Below are 16,438 nucleotides of genomic sequence, written 5' to 3'. Positions count from 1 at the left end.
CTTTAGAAAATTGATAATATAATATAAATTGTTTATATTTTTCTCGGAAAATTGATTTTCTGTTTTTGTGCTTATACTATTTTATTTTTTTGTTAAATGTTTTTTTATTTTCTTGTTTTGTAAATTACAAGTATATTTCATATAAATGTTTAAATTAATCAAAATGTTTAATTTAATCTATTTTTCCTAACTTGAAGATTGGATTCAACACTCTTATCTTTTGATTTGATCATTTTTATTTGAATATCCGTTATTGAAAATTAAAATAGTCATGTAATTAATAATTAATTAGGTAATTTATGTTATACTGATATATCTGTTAAAATGTATACTACTCTTTGATATTAAAAATCCATATAATTATATTAACTATTCTAAAGAATCTTAAATAGTATTAGTTGTGCATTTTATTTTATAAAATTTAACGAAATGTATGAATAATTTTTCTTTATTTTTACATTTATATATATTATTATTATTATTAGTTATTATTTTACCCATAAAAATAAATAAATAAAATATACTATTATACTGAAGTATAATTCATCGAAATTAACTATAGTTTAACAGCCTATTATTTTTCATTCTGTTAACCGTTATCTAAACTTTTTTTAATAAATTTTGTTTCTTATTTTAGAATTTTAGAATTTTTCATCATATTTCATCATTGTTTTATCTTTATTAAACTAATTTTAAATAGTGTTCTAATAATTGCAAACTATGTTTAAATAAATTGTTTTTTCAATCACATTTTTTTTCTTCATATTATATGGTGATCCTGGTTTGTGATTTTAAAATATTTGTTAAATATTTTCGGTAATATCATATATACGTAATTTGAAAGTAAAATACATTTTCTTCAGCGCAGATATAAATTTTCTACATTTTTACAGTATCATACTATACTTACTGTATTTTTCATTTTCTAGTATCAAATTAGCTACAAACAGTTTTTAAAAAATAAAATGTCTTTAAAAGTTTTCTTGAATAAAATACAACTTATTTGCATAAAGTATGTACCTAATGTACATTTAAATAAATTATTTGTAAAATTAGTTTTTCTATAGATCACTACTTAAGCGATTATTTTGAATAAATAATGCAGTTATTTTTATGGAAACAGAATAATTTGACTTTATTATAATTATTAATTATATTTATATAATTACAATTTATTAAAATAACTCTTTGATATTAGTGGGTTTATTTATTGATATGATAGATAACTTATAAGCAATATGTTTTCTTAAATTCAGAAAAAAAACTTTGGAATGAAAATAGTCAGTAAACATTATCATAATACGTTGACCAATTATTATTAAATATGAAAAAAATCATTTAATTATAGTTTTTTAGTATTTATATTCATACTATTGCACATTTAAAATATTTTTTCCTCGAAAATAATAAATTTGTATTGATATAATATTAAATGCGTTTATATATTACAGTGGGTAGTTACACATTTGCTTAAATAATTATACATAAACAAAAAAAAAAATAAATGGTTATTAGTAAATCAGTAGATACATATTATTTTTGTGTTATAAGGTAAACATCATTATTAAATTTGATGTACTTAAAGCAAATTTGTAGAATGTTTTTCTAAAACGTTTTTTTTTTCAAGATAGTAAATACCTACATTTACGATGAACTTGACTTAAAATATAATGTATTGGATAATTATTAAAACTAAATTAGTCAAATGTATGTGATACTGATATTGCACTTAATTATTAGTATCAATACCTACTCAATATATTTTTAAGTAAAAACACAATTTGATATTAAAATAAAATAAAATAGCTAAAAAAAAAATTAAGCTTATTTTCGTTTTATATTACTAAAATATTTGAGTGTGATTAAAAAAAAAAAAAAAACATTAATATGTATGTGATATGTGATATTTAACCGAAAAAAATGTGTTATGCAAGTTTCAGAGAGAAGGTTGGAAGTACACCCCTGGGCCATGTATGTTAAATGTACAGTGATGAATACCAATATATTATTTGAGTTTGCTCATTTCGTTTTTTATGATATGTTTAAATTTATTATAAACATTCTAAACTAAAATAGACAATACATAAAAAATACTCAATTTAGAATTACATTTGAATAAATACATTTTATAAAACTGTATGCTGATAATATGATTTTTATATGACTGATTTTAGATTATATTTTAATTAATAGTGAAAATCAAAAATAAATAGTTTGTCTTAGCAAGCTGGTTTTTATTAAATAAGTACAAAGTTATCAAACAGAGTATTTGTAAATGACAAGTACCTATTAGGTTCATAATTAATTAAAGTTTTTTATTTACTGTAAAAAAATAAAAATTGTTATATCAACTAAATTATTACCTATGTTTTTTCTTCATTTTTTAAAACATAAAAAAATGTAATATACAAATAAATATATTAAATGGATTTAGATTATTTTATGTACCTATCTCTGTAAAATATGATAATAATAAGATATACATGGAAGATTGTATCTGCCATAAATAATTATTAAATAAACTTTTAAGTACAGCTACACCCACATATTTTTCTTTTAAAATAATTTATTACAAATCTGAAGTGGAAAAACAAAAGTTTCTATTAAAAAAAATAATAATAATCTATTCCAATATAATATATTGTATAATATTTTATGTTTCAGAATTTTTTGTACAAACACACGTGAATACATATACAATATATTTAATAAAGTAAATGCCTTTATGTATTATCACACGGAATTAAAATACCACAGATGTCTAATGGTTTCAACGCACTACGTCAATTTGAAATTTAAGTGCACATAAATACATAATACAGTAAACTATAGCTGACAGTTTTGAGGACGAATTATTTAATCGTTCACGGTTAATCGATAGGGTTTAACCTATTTTACAAGCAACTAAATTATTGAATAATACTAAATAATAATAATTATATATGCATATATTATGTTAATGTGTCGAATAGTATTTATTGAATAATCTATTCCACAACAAAAGACGAGATTATAATACCTAGTATGTATTGTTGGAGATTTTAAATCACTCAAGTACCACAATATCATCACCGCAGTATATTATTTTATTAATATCAAATTTATTACCTAGATTATTTGGATTAATTTATAAATTAATTTTTATATATAATGTATATATAATAGTATTATTACGGTTATAACTGACTCCAGAATGTCATATATTATCATTAATGGACTATAATAATTTAATATAGTTTGACTGTTTGATATAATGACATCGATATGCTTTGGCATTGGTGGTTTCCAAATGCATAGGTAGTCTATTGTAAATTAATATGCTAATATTAATATATTATATTGATATTCTAATACTCGTGCGGTGATTATATTCGAAATTTCATATTATAGGTAATTTATTAAGTTTCTTAACCGCAATTCATAGCTTTGTACGATGTTATGTTGACATTACCTACAAAGAGTAACATTAATATTATTATAGCGAATAGAGTAGGCATTTTTACATTTATAACTATATCGATTTCCCCGTCACCACGCCCTTATGTTAAAACTATTAAATTAGAGACGCGTTGCCTTAAGTAATCGGATGCTGAAAATCAGTCGGTGTTCGATTTATATTTATAAAAAGCATTATAAACATCATCCGAGAATAAGATGATTTAAACATCCAAACAATCAACGTTTATATTATGACAAAATATTAAGTCGACAAAGATTTTATAATTTATATATTGTATATTATTTATATTTATATCATATTATATCCGTCACCTATAATTCATAATTATTCAACTAAAATGTATCTAATAAATTTGTTCTATTTTTAACTATTACCCAATCTAAGGGGTTTTTTATATTATGAAATACTGTATCTACTTTGATTAAAATTCTAAATATTATTGCATCAGTTTTACTATTATGATTCTTTTTTGAATAAGAGGTATCTACGTAGTATAAAAGTACTACTTTATTTAATTTAAGTTCAAAACCATTTTAAATTTCGAAGATAAAATAAATGCTGATCATGAAGTTTCCATGGAATAATAATCAATATATATATATATATTGAAAATAGAATATTTCAACAGTTATACTGCTGTCCGAACACTGCAATCTTCACCGGTGACAAGCGCTAAACAATGTCACTGTCTGGTCCATCGGAGTTCATCAGTGGTCATGGATGGACGTTGCGAAATCAGATCGATGTCAAAACTGTCATTCGGTACTGTGATTCCACAAGCATATCGACGCCTCTATTTTCCGGCGCTGTCATTCGAGATATATTCTTTCGTATACGACGGCCACCCTCCGTAGAAAGAATTTGGTTGCCACAAAAATAAACCCCAACGGAAACGGAAGAAGTAGGTATCGTTCTCTGACCATTTCCTTTCCACTTTTGACCTTCTCGCTTTGTTTTATCCAAGTGTATCTAGCTACCTGTCTATCAGGACCGTTATCCACACTACGTCAGCTGTGGCGACCTAGCTCAACACTTTTGCCGGCACTGTCAATGTCTATCACTGTCTATCGCCGCAGGTGCAGGCGTGTCATGGCGCACCAATCGCGTGCTCACGTCAGTCGCACGGGCGATGTCCGCAGTGAGAACTTTATAGGTAGGTAGTTCACAAATTACTTTTCTTTGTATTCATCCTCTAAACAGTCTAAACGATTATTTTCTTAATATAATAAACTAATATAATCATTATGTGAAATAATTCAATTTTTACCGTATCCTTAGTTAAATACTTACAGACCATTATGAGAAATCATTTTAATGAGTCCAAACAAATTTTCGAAATTCTACAACTATTACGTGCCTACGTATATACCATTACATTAATTAAAATCGATTTTTTTTTATGACCGATGTTTCTAAAAGCCCAGTTATTCAGAATTTTTTTTTTTTATCTATTTACCGAGAAAATAAAATAATTTATTTCATCCTTTATATTTTAACTTTTATTAATTATATAATATTATACATTGAAAATTAATACAAATAATAAATGTATGGAAAAAAAATTGTATTGCACTTGTCAATTATTATAAAATACTAGATTTATATGAAATAAACAGCGATACATAATATATAACCAACAACTGAACATAATCTTGTTGTATGAAAATGATTTTATTCAATGTATTATTTAGTTTGTAAATACCTTTAAACAATTATATATTTAAATTATATTATATTAATTATTTATTATATTTTTTTTTTTTTTTTTTACTATGTTGTCTTTTACGAAAATATTTAGTATTACAAAAATAGTATTTGATGAATATAATAACACTTGTCAAACATATGAAAATAAGAGTTTTAAACTAATTTTAAAAACGTGGTGATAGTGTTTCGATAATCGTTGACGAAGCTTAGTTGCCAGCTTTCAGAGAATTACTAAATGTGGTTTTTGTGCTCCATTGACTCAAATCGTCGACTTAAAATTGAATAATAAACCACACTTTGTTAAAAGCTTGAATATTTAGGGAATACTCATGGAGTTTAAACCCTTTTTCTCCTACGTATATGCATATACTATAATAACAAAAGTTTTACATTTTAATAAAATTGTATTACAATAAGTAAAATAATATGTAAATGTTATAATCAAAAGGATTATATTAGATTACTATAGTATTTTACAATAACTTTCAGTGAAACAATTGAACCGAAAACATACAAAAAGGAACTTGTGACCTTGTTTTACTCGATGAATAATAAGTTTTACAGAGGTTCAGAGGAAAAAAGTAACTCTTAAAAATATGTATTTGAACACGACATGTCAATTTATCGTAAAATTGTACGATAACATCGACTACTTTTATATAAATAATTTTAAGTTCTATATAATGTATAATGTTTCATAAAAATCTAAAATAGTATGTTCTTCAATCTTATTGAAACTTTATGATTAATATCATATCCAAATATATATCCAAAAATATGAATGGAGTTATACAATTATATTCTTCGATTGATATAATTTTTTTACAAAAGGATTTGAAAAAAGTATTACTTATACTTAAAAATATTATTTTGTTTTTAATTAACACATATATAATAGTTGCTAATATGTATAAGTTCGTAAAATATAGATTCGTGACTATAAAAATTATTGTTAATTTAGTGCATAAATTGAGTAATCTATAATCTACTTGTAAATCATAATCTAGTAGTCAATTAAATACTATTCAGTTAAATTTTACATACGTATTTATTTGATTTAAATAACAATTATTCCAAAATATTTGTACCCAATATATTTTGATACTTCTGTATTGGAAGGTTCTTATACTAGTAAAAAATGTTTAACGTGCACAGTAATAGAACTGATTTGTTCAAAAACTATAAATATTTTTATAATTTGTCGAAACAAATCCATCTATATGGAACTCATATATTTTTATACAAAATATATCATTTATATTTTATAACCTAATTATATGAACTAAACTTATAGTATCTTACTCATTAAACATTATATATATTTTAAATATTATTTTATATTTGTTTTTAGTACCTAACGAAAACTTTTTGTTTTATAATTTGGTATTTAATATGTATAGTATATTATATATATATTGGCTGTCAATAAAATTCAATAATGTTCATTAACAATTTTCAACAATGACTGTAGTTTAAACCATCATCGTTTTTTCTATAGTAAGTTGATAATATAGATGCTTTAATTGTCTAATAAATAATCACAATATATCAAGTCACTCGTTTGTACCAAAGTGTATGAATTGAGGCGAGTAGGTACTTAACCTAATACTAGTATTCTTAGATGCATTGTCATGTTGTAATCTATCTATACATCTATGTATAAACTGTATTTATGGTACAATAAAAACTGATAAATAGACTATACTTCTAAATAATTAATAATATATAATGGTGTTCTCTATTAATAGATTTTATTAGAAAAAAATGTTTTAAGTACTAGCATATATTTGTATTAGCTTGTTTAGATTTTTAATTTTTAAATAATTTAGATATTTTTTAGTAAGTCTATATTTATCCCACAGATGCCAATACGGTATTAAAATATTTTATTACTTTTTAAGATGTTTATATAATAAAATGCATCGGATGAACAAAAATCCCACAAAACATTTGTTCTTCATTACAAGTGTTATTGCTTATTGGGATATGTCTCAAACGCTATGGATAAACAGTATGTGCGTAGGCTATGGTATAAATATTATTATTAAATTTAAACTTTGGTGATATGGATTTATTGTGAAACATTTTACACGATTTAAGACTATTGCAATAATAAAACCACACAATTGTTAGATAGCTTAAGATTATAGGAAAGGTACATTAGGGAAAAGTGGCAACATATTATAACTTATAAAGACATATTTCATTAATAAATATGTTAAACATTATCTACAAAAAAAAAAAAAAAATCAAATCAAATCAAAGTTTACAAATATAAATATAAAAATTAAATTATAATAAAAAATAATATTATGTTTCATTTTTGAATGTGTACGTATAAAAATATAAACGATATGGTTTTAATGAATTTAATTTTAAAATGTATTTATGGTAAAAATAATTAGTATTTAAAACTATTAACTACTTTAAACATCATATAGGTACCTATTCCAAAAAGTTTATTTTTGCAAGTAAGCAAATTGTATTACAATAAAAATGTGTTGTATTTTTATTGAATTCGTAGTATGAAGTAGGGACCTATGGTTTAAAAATATGAATTTAATTATGTGTTTTATTTTAATATTTATTACTTATGTATGGTTTTTATATCGCTTAGAATTTTTACAATCTATAATAATTATTATTGTAATGGGTAAATATTAGTTTGATAAAAACCAGAGGTGAAAAAGAAAACGTTTATAAACGTGCAATGTAACAGTTTATATCTATTTAAATTTAACGTATAATACAACATAATTTAATACGTACAGATGTCCTATACTACTAAAATCCATTTAAATATCTTCAAATAGACAATACTAAATTATTGAAACATATAAATAATACATAATAATTACTGCATAATATTTGTTAATGTCAACAAAACTGTAATTATATAGTATGTACAAAGTATTATGCCTTCAGAAGTATTTTCAAAATGCAATGTAATAGTTCATTCACTAGTCTTATGAAATACTCAATGGTATTGGTATCGTATACAATGTATGTGTCAATGGATACAGACAAATGGACACATAAGATATATTATTATTAAATGTTTATGTAAAGTTTAATTTAAATTAATATAGTTACAGCATAGTTTATATTAGTTTCTTTCAAAGCATAATAATTATTGCACTTTTTTGAATGGTTAATTGTTCAGACGTTTGTATTCATTTTTTTTATACTTTCAAGTATACTTTATATTGTATTGAAATAAAAAAAAATAAAAAAATAATATATAATAAAAATCTATTTATTTTTTCTATTTTATATTCTACACCTACTAAAACATAATTTCAACATGGTAGATTATTGATCTAACATCAAATACATATTATATAAATGCATAGTACTGTTATTTATATATTGCATTTTAGATGGTTTATTTTCTAGTATTTGACATGCTATCACGCACAAAATTACTGATCCTCAAACAAATCAACAAACTTTAATAAGATTTTCAATTCCACTAACAAGGATAATTTATATAACTTATATACCTGTATGATTAAACAACAATTGAAACATCATTAAAGTCATTAATTTCCTTTTTCATAAATACTTTATATTATAATGAATCAAAAAAATGTTGTGTTGTGATGATTTGAAAACATTTTTCTAGTCACGTCTTGTTTATAAATGTTAATAATGTTTTAATATTTATAAATTAATAATAAATATGTCGTTGAACAGCGTCATAAAAGTGTATTTTTAAAAACCATGAAATTATTTAATTTTAACTTTACGTTAATAACATAGCAAAAGATTGGCCATCAATTTCAAATTGTCTAGTGCAAAAATTCCGGAAAAGTAGTATTGTGATGATATTGTAATATAATTAAAATAAAACGAATTAAGTGTTTCCAGTGCAACACATTGATTCATATTATGTACATTAATATATATGGTCCAGCCATGGTTTATGTCTGTTTTGAAATTGAAGAAATTAGCAAAAGTTAATATTTGTTTTGATAGTTAAGGACTTTGCTTTGTTGGCTTTTCGTATAAATATTGTGTATTTGTTTAAAATGTTAATATACAAAATATTTGAAATTATCTCCGTTAAGTTTATGAATGGAATTTAAATTATTATATAATGTAGAATCTAACATAAATAAATGCATTTAAACATAAAATACATGTAAATGATTTAAATATAATGCGTAAATCAATATAGAAATTTTCTTAACATTCGCGGTAAAATTAAATCATTCAATTATCAATTGGATTAATTGATTTTTATTCGAATATTGGTGTGCAATCCATATAATAGTTATTTTTTTTCTTTAAGGATATTATAGTTTTATTCTAGTCACGATGTTCTAAACCATAATATTCAGGTTAAAATAAAATGGGTCTTATATAACTGTAATGCCATACCTCACACATAGCCACTAGTGACCGGAAACGACTACCTATAACACCGGTGGCGCTAGACAGAAATCAATTTCGACCGGGCAAGCCGGTTCGAGACCACTTTGGTATTCTTCTTCTCCTATAACAGTTATAGGAAAAACTCCAGAACATCGATTGCTTGAAGTAGATTAATAGTTCTGTGATAATGGGATAATATTGGGATCATTCATTGTGACGTCCACCTGTGCGTTTCTGTGTGTGGTATGATAAAAGATTTAAACTTTAAATTACGACTAACACAATGTGTGAATCAGATTTATGTACTCAAGAGTTGAGATTTATGCTGGTTAATGTTTAACACATAACCGTATTTATTACAATGAATGCATCGAGAATATTTTTAACAGCGAGCATCTTAAATGATACAAGTGTGTAATAAAAATTGTCTGAGAGGAATAATATAGAAATATATGCGATTTTATTTACTAGAAATATACATATTGGTTATATTATGCTGTTCAACAAACTATATACTAATAATCTAAAATAGTTATACAAAATCTATAATATTATAATATTTTTCGTCAAATAATTTAGTTTAATATTTTTAGATTATACTCATTAAATACTAAGATTAGTTAATAGTTAATATTATACCTGATGTATGAAAGTTAAACGTGTTAATTTAATATGTCACCTTTAAAGTTAATAAGATACATCGATATTGCATGTATCAATATTAATTGGTAAGCTACCAAAACTTTTAGAGTAACAAAATATAATTTGAGGGAGAAGAAAATCATCTTTAAATTGATCAGCAGCCATAAATTCCATTAGATTTTGGATTAAAACAAATCCCTATAGACATACTAGATTAGTGAAATTTGGCGACGATCCATTCCACTAAGTTGTCAACGTCAAAACACATTTCATCGCAGTTTAATTATAAGAATTTTATATTAGTCTGTTATGTACAAAGCGCACACTGTGGTGTTCGAAAATACGTACATGTGATCAGCCACATTATCTTATATATATATATATACTCAGTCAATGAAAAACGTTAAAAAAGATTCGTGTTCAATTGGCTATTGGCCAAATCTAACATTAATTGTGTTTTTTTTACTAAATTACAAATGTTTTGTTTACCACCAAAGTTGTAGATTTATAATTAATTTTAATTGTTTCTAAACTACTAATTGTGTGTGTGAAAGAGAGAGAGAGAGTGAACAACTTTTATTTAAGAAAACAAAAACTTCCTGTATTACGGCAGTCCTAATGACAAATAATTAAATTTTGTTTAGTCACTTAATATTATAATAGCTGTATAAAGACTTTCATAGATTATAATTTTAAATTTTAAATTTTAAACTAAAAATAGAATGATTATTAATAAGCTTTACTTTTAAATACACATATTTTTTTAAGGACTACAAATTAATTATGTATGGTGTATGTTTAAAACTTTATTAAATTCAAAAATATTGAAGATTAAGTTTGTGAACTCTTATAATTGTCCTATAACATGCCATTAGGCTGATAAAACGTTTAACCCTGATAGGGTTACCTTATATCACGCATATAAAATTAATTATCATAATTTATTGTAACACGTACTCAAAAATGTCGACCGGATACATAATTTAATCGCAGTTGTACAATTAAATATATTTTATACGTTGATGAATAAATTAACAGTTTATATTATTATTATTTTTATTATTGTTGGTTCAAATTCGAATACCATACTAACATTTTAAATAAAAAATTCAAAAAAAAAAAATCACAGAACTGTATACAATACTAATGAGTAATTACTAGACTTTTCTTATTTCTAAATAATATGATACAAGGATCTATGGAATAAAATAAATCCCGTGAAACATTAAATTGTTAGTCATTAGATATTTAAGTCATAAAGTTGGAAAAATTAATATTTTAAATTAATAAGTATTTTGATGTTATTAAAATACAAGTATAATCGATTATTCTCGGGGTGGACGAATAAATAACTAAATGTATTAGTGATATTAAAGTCTAAAATTGAAAAGTAATAATTTAATTATAATTTATTTTCAGTTATTCAAAATACATCATGGAATAATGTAGACTACATAGGTATTAATATTAAGATATTGAGATTCATTTATTTTTCACTTATAATTTTTATAATTATTGTACATGAAAAATAATATACTCGTTTTTAAATAAGTTTATTGTTAAAATTGAATTTATATTAAAATATCATCATCATACGTTAGGTTAACAGTGTAAATCGTGACAAAATGAAAGATAATATTAATTAATATTTTTTTTTTTTATTGGAAAATATATTTGAAGTAATATTTGAAGTACTAAAATAAAATATACATTAAAATTTACATTTGTAGAAACAAAACTATTAGTTATATAATAATGAACGCAAGTTATACCAAATTATAGTTTAAATAAAATTTTTAATTCATAATGATATATATGGATTATCGAAGTATAGGTACCTCAGTATTGTCAAAGTTAATTTAGGTTTTTCCCAAACTTCTCCTATCGCTCATCTCACATTTCAACGTCATACACAAGCATAAATGTTTGTGTGTGTATATATATATATATATAGTTGTCATGACTGCACTTAATTAAAACTACTTCTTTTGCCGTAAATTAACGTTCCAAGTTTCCAGTCAAAATGTTTGCACACAACACAACCACGATTTTCGTTATATTATGCTTAATTAAGTTTACAGACTCAATAATTGATACAAATTTAAAAGTACGGATAAATTAGTAATAAAGATATTTAATAAATAAGTCGATTCCTGAATTGATACAAATTGAGTTATATTAACAAAAGCCAATAATACACAATATTATTCAAATAGAGTATATTATATTGTCAAAAAAAAAAAAAAAAAATATGATAAAATTATTTATCTTACAACGGAACATCGAAAATAATTTTATATAGTGTGTAGTAATAAGTATTACGTATAGATTAGTAACATAATATAATGACTTATAATATTTGTTATTTAGCAATATGATAATATTATTAGTGTATTATAATAAACATTACTATACATAAATCACATTAAAACATGTTTTTCAATTGTTATATTTATAAACATTATTCATATTATCCTATTATTTTTTTGTACATAATTTTTCAAAATTTATATTAGAACTTTAAAAACATTTTTTGTTTTACATAATCACATATATTTGAGATATTATAAGATGTCGATGAATACTTTCAATGCAAGCAAATCTATCAAGGGATTCTACCCAGTCCTTTGGGAATAAATGTCCTAGATTCAAATAAAACATTTTAAAATATTGATTATGGATCTGAGGTTAGTTATAAAATAATTTGTTTTTTACTATTTATTTTTATCTATAAATCGTATACAAGCTTGATTCACTAAAACACTTTTTAAAGAGTGAAAAAATATTGTTAATTCTTTTGAGAACTTAAAATGGATGCCAAATAATGTTCTACGGCATGAAAGTATTTTCATGCCTATTTTTTATAATTTGAATATTTTGCTTTATTTACTTTTAAACTTTCAAAGTTTTGAAGTTTAACCACCAGACAGTTGTCCTACTATAAAATTCTCTCATATTTATAATTTAATTTTTAAAATTTGTAAGACATTATTAGTATTAGGCTATTTATGAACCATTATAATTTATGTAATTTAAATAGTATATAATATTGAAGAAAAAATATTATATTAAGATGTTTTATGGATTTAAAAAATTAATTTATTAAAATATTTGTCATTACATATAAAATGTGAAACTAATTTATAACTAAATCCTTATGAAGGTAGTATTAAAAACGTAAGTATTTAATCATATATATTATATACATACACTAGTACATTACACATTATACAATATAGAAACTAGGTAGACACATTGTTTATGTATATATATAATAGACTATGTTAGAATTTTATTTTAAACAAATACTACTACCTATATTCATAATCTATAGAAGGTCATACATTTCGATTTTGATCAGTTAAGCACCCCCCCCCTCAAAAGACTATTCTTGCAAATATGCTATGGGTCAACTTGTGAAGGGAGAGGTGTTTCAAATGTCTAGATATCACTTTGAACTATTTTTATAGAAATTTAATTGAATTTGAAATTCTCAGAAATTGGGTGAACCCCAATTCTGTATATTCTGTAAAAGGTAGTGAGCTATTGCTAATACATATCGCAGTTTTTGTCACTTGATTTATAAAAAAAATTGTGTTTGCAGTTAATGTAGTTATTAGGTGGGTTAGATTTATCAGGGTAAAAATTAAAAACATAATATTGCTATTAGAGAAGTATATATCGTTCAAAATTAAACGTCAATAAAAAATTAAATATTATTATTATAACTATTAATTTGAATAATTTAAAGTAGGTAAATCTGCCACCAAAGGTAAGAAAAATTTTTTTATTTCATTCAATAAAATTATATCCCTGCGCATAAAATATGCATTGGTAGTTAATTTACTTTCAATTATAAATGGGAATTTTACCGTAAAAATGTATCGGTAAATCGTATTTAATTTTTTTTATAGGTAATAGTGTATAATATTTTCATCACTAATAAGCTAACCATTTTACTTCACCTTATCCTTATGCACGTTTAAATATATACGAGTATCATTTATAATTTATGTCAATTTGAAATTATTTGAGCTAAGGTATAAACATCAAACATGAACTTATTATAATACAATTATACCTATTTTTATTATTATTTATTATACAGACTCCGACAGTGATTATAATATAATTTTACTAGTTATTTATTTAAAGTGTGATTCATAAGACTCATCGTCATTTTAACCAGATTCAACCAGATCATCTATATTACAATATTCTTCTTCTATGTTTGCTATCGTCTTCATCTACAATCACATCTATAAATTATTATATAAATAATGTTAGTTATACCATATACGTATTATACAGTAATCGGTTGATAGATACACTATATTTCGTGAATTCGTCAAACGTTGAGAATGTTGATGGTTTTAATAAAAATAAAACCCTGATTTTACAAATATTATATACATAAGTATATTCAACATATCGATATCGTAGAAATTGTAGATATACTAGTAGAAGTGGAAGGATCTAGGACAATTATTTGTAGTTGTTTCATCGTGGCCGTTTCGATATGGTCATTAAATATTTTCAAATAATATAATGATAAAAGTTAAAATATAATAATAGATTTTTAGTATATTTCATCTTATTCATAATTTTCAAATAATAAATAAATTAATAAAAATAATCAATAATCATTAATCATAGTAGTGAAATATTTTATGCTTTACCTTTCAAATATGAAATTTAGTCTCTACTGTCATATTGTTATACTATTTAGAAAAAAAATATGTCTAAATAGATAGGAAAATTAAAAAAAAAAGTTTAGTGGGTTTTTTCTTGCTAAATTTTTCCTTGTTCACTGAGAATAAAAATAATCATGTCTAGATTGAAACTTTTTTTAGACAATTAACAAAAGCCTAGATTGGTGGATGACATACTCCCATTCCAAAATTAAGTCATCTATTCGCAGCTTCTGCGTTATTATTAGTACTGTCTTGAGAATTCAAAACTCTATTATGTATTCTATTATTTTACCTACTGTCTTACTAATCTACTGCAAGTCGTGTGGCTAAATGAGAACTAATTAAAATGTTATTACCACAATTGTGATGTCGATCGTCATCAATGGGCCATGGGCGGCGATGAATAGGTTTTAAGATAAAATAAATAAAATAAAAGATATGTTAAATCCAATAATATCAATAATAATTTAACATAATAATATAACATCATTATACAGATGAATTTTAAGTCATTTGAGTGTATACATAATTTTTCGATAACTGTAAAAATGTTCTTATGGTGAAACGGCTCAGGGAGAAATGTCCTTCCGGCGAAATGGCCACGTCTTATTTCGGAAGTGAAAAGGATGTATTCAAAAATGTTAACACATTTATTCTAGTATTATCTTAATTTAGATTTATAATAATATTAAGTTACGTGTCTACCTTTAGTTATGAACCAAATATTATTAAAATAGCGTTATTGTACATAATATAAGAACAAAATGTGAAATGAGAAGCCAACCAATTTTATGAACGGTAAAAATAGTTTATCGAGTAAAAAGATGTCGGCAAAATTTACATAAGTTTACCTTATCGGTAAAATTTTTCAATCTCCCATTTCTACTTACAATATAGTTTAGCAACAAAAATTTTAGTTCTGGAGAATTTCTCCATGTATTTATCATTTATAATAAATAAACAATTTGAAATAAAATTCAAGAAATGTAAACAATTTAATTTGAAATTAAAGATATTTACCACAATATGTCAAAATGAATAACTTATAATAATATAACACTATTTAGTATCATATAATTTGATATAATGGATCGCTTTGAAGTTTCATAAATATTATTTTCTAATGTTATAAATTATAATCACCACACTTAATTTTAATAACAATATGTTATTATAAAAATTAAGTGAACGCAAGAAATTGTTTTAAGTTTTAAGAAGATAGTTAAGTATTACGTACATTAAAAATACGATTATAAATAATTTAATAACATTTAATAAATATTTAAAAATATTTAAATGTTTCTCTTTAATAATAGTATAATACTATAATATGTACTATCTATATTATTATTTCAATTGAGCTTTTATAGTAATTATTAATATTAATAATCATTTAACAATAAGTACGAATTTATAACGATACATATTATTTAGACTTGATCTTAAAATAGAGATGTTAAAATGCATTTATCTAAAAATCTATATTTATAAGATACGCTGTCGAAAATAAAATTTAAGTAGGTATTCTATTCTTACTACCAACGTCATACAGCTATAG

The 16,438-nt window shown here is 23.3% G+C and overlaps 1 protein-coding gene across 10 annotated transcripts in view; it reads right to left on the bottom strand.

Moving 5' to 3' along the window:
- LOC114129027 (potassium channel subfamily T member 2) overlaps positions 1–16,438 on the bottom strand; it is a 151,765-nt gene that overhangs the window by 40,304 nt on the left and 95,023 nt on the right. The gene's annotated exons all lie outside the window — the stretch shown is intronic.

This window comes from Aphis gossypii, chromosome 2, assembly GCF_020184175.1.
Source record: "Aphis gossypii isolate Hap1 chromosome 2, ASM2018417v2, whole genome shotgun sequence".
NCBI lineage: Eukaryota > Metazoa > Arthropoda > Insecta > Hemiptera > Aphididae > Aphis > Aphis gossypii.
Note: the sequence above shows the minus strand (reverse complement) of the source record. Positions and strands in the feature narration are given on the sequence as shown.